The following is a 2,329-nucleotide window of genomic DNA, read 5'->3' as shown; positions in this document are numbered from 1 at the left end:
TAAAGAACTTTATCACAATATTCTAATTTTCTGAGACAGTCCTGTATGGCACGTCTCTACTGGGAGTTGTAGTTTTAAAAGACGTTTTCATATTTCCCATAATAAGAAGTTGCCAGTATTAAACTGTGTACATCCCTGGAGGTTTAGGGGATAGGAAACACTCAAATTTAAAACATATAATTAATAAATGGGTGAAAATTGCTTGTGCCCATAATGGGCAGCATTAATATATACCCACATGACAGCTAAGGTCAGAAGAGCTTTATTTAAAAGCTGGTCTTATGTTTGTGACCCCTCCTGTTGTTAATTGATAAGCCTGAAACATGCACTTGTCAAGGTTTAGAGGCACATTTTGCAAATATGGCAGTAGCCATCGATCATCTTAAGATAAGATATACTTTATTGATCCCAAGTTGGAAACATTTACGTTACATCAGCATGTGTAATAGTTGTAAACAAGCGGCAAACTCTGGGGAAGAGCCGGGACGCCAATGCGGAAGTGCCTCAAACTGCAGTTCATCTAGTGGCCAGTAGGAGCAGTCTGCAGAAGGGAGCAATTTCCAAAGACCCCAATGTTAATATGCCCAACTTTAGAGCAGAATTACATCGTGGTTCAAAAAACCATATTCTCTGTATAGTTAGATCCCCCCTTCATGAATATGGATTGGGGGGGTGCATTTTTTCTCAAGTCATCTGTTTAATTAATATTAAGCCTTAAAGCTTTTGCATAAATTAGGGCGTGGTCACTTTGATGGACATGTACATGCTTCACTGTCAGCTAACAGCAATTTGTCCACTCTGCTAGGTTACAACCATAGAGGCTACAACGTTAGTTAGTTGTAGTTACTGTACTTGACCCTTTAGCTTTAGCCGTGTTCGTGGTGATTGTGCCTTTCAGGGAATATTGTTACAAATACCAGACAATTCAAATGTTGTGCTGTGCGCTTGAATGTACTAACAGAACTTCCAAGAAGTCTAAAATGATAATATTATACATGTCCCGTTCGCAGGTGTTTGTGTGCTTGTTACTTATTAGCCAGCTAAGGACGTAACCCTTTATACATACATATACATTTTAGTTTATGATTCAGCCTTGGGTAAGACTTTTATAGTCTATGGCTATGACGCCCATAATGCTAAACGGGAGCAAATGTTAATAGGGGACCCAATTATCCCAGTGGTGGCCGCCGGAGCTAACGGAGCCGCAGGGGGCTAGCTCCAGCCGGCGTGCCGGAGCTAGCCCACTGCGGCTCCGTTAGGGCCGGGCGGTGGAGTCCGTCTTTTCTTAACGTGTGAATGACAAGCATTAAGAATAACAAAACATAGCTAATTCTCTTGCAGATTGTCTCATTTGATTATGAATGTAACATTTATATAGGGGAACTACACTGTTAGCAGTAACTTGGTATGCATGTATTTCATGTTAGCTTAGCTTCTTAGCCTGAGCTAGCTCTGTTTACTTCCAGTTCGGAGGCAGCAGGTCCCGCCTCGGCTCGACTCTTGACCTTATTTGGGCAGCGGGATTAGATCTGACGTTCGCTGGTCAAGCGTTGTGGCCGCTCGCTACTAGGGCTCTCCGGGCAAATCTGCGAATCTATGGGTGACGTCCGGAACTACGTTCATTAATGGTATACCCGTCTATGGTGTGGAGTAGTGTGCGGTCTGGACGCAGTTGGCAACATTGTGGTTGCGAGGTGCTGTTCAGCTTACACAGGAGCACGTTGCACTGCAATCCTCCAAGGTGAGGGGCGTTCTCAAGAAATCTACACATTAAACAAAAATGTTTCAGTCATTGGTTTACGACTTTAGGACACTGCTTCAATCACACAGACAAAGAGAAGCTGAGAGGGCAGGCTGGATCGGCAGTAATAGGGTGGGGAAACGCTAACCATGTCAGGGTTATCGTCAACATCATCCATACACAGAAGTTCTGCTGTTTGAAACTGTTAATTTAGGAATTCAAACAGATAATATAGCTATCTCAGCTCTCTCAATGTATTATCTTTTATAACTCATAAAATAGTGTCAGTAGAACGTTGGGAAAAGTTAACATGATGTAGGGTTACAAACCGATTACTAACATTGGAATTACAATAATTGGAAACCTACATGGGCGCGGAAGGGGGTGCTGAGGGGCTGCAGCACCCTGAGCGGCAGGCAGGGGGTGCGGAGCTCCCCTGTCTGAATATTATTTGGGGACGTTATTGCTGGCTCGCTGTGGCTTTAATCTGTGTAATAGTAGCCAATTAAAATTCCACTGGTTGGTAAATAATATTTTTGGGCCTGCCCGATGTTTTTTCTGTAAGCCCGGAAATTTCTATTATATAAT

This window comes from Notothenia coriiceps, unplaced genomic scaffold (genome assembly GCF_000735185.1).
Source record: "Notothenia coriiceps isolate Sejong01 unplaced genomic scaffold, NC01 NC01_scaffold00006964, whole genome shotgun sequence".
Classification (NCBI taxonomy): domain Eukaryota; kingdom Metazoa; phylum Chordata; class Actinopteri; order Perciformes; family Nototheniidae; genus Notothenia; species Notothenia coriiceps.
Note: the sequence above shows the minus strand (reverse complement) of the source record.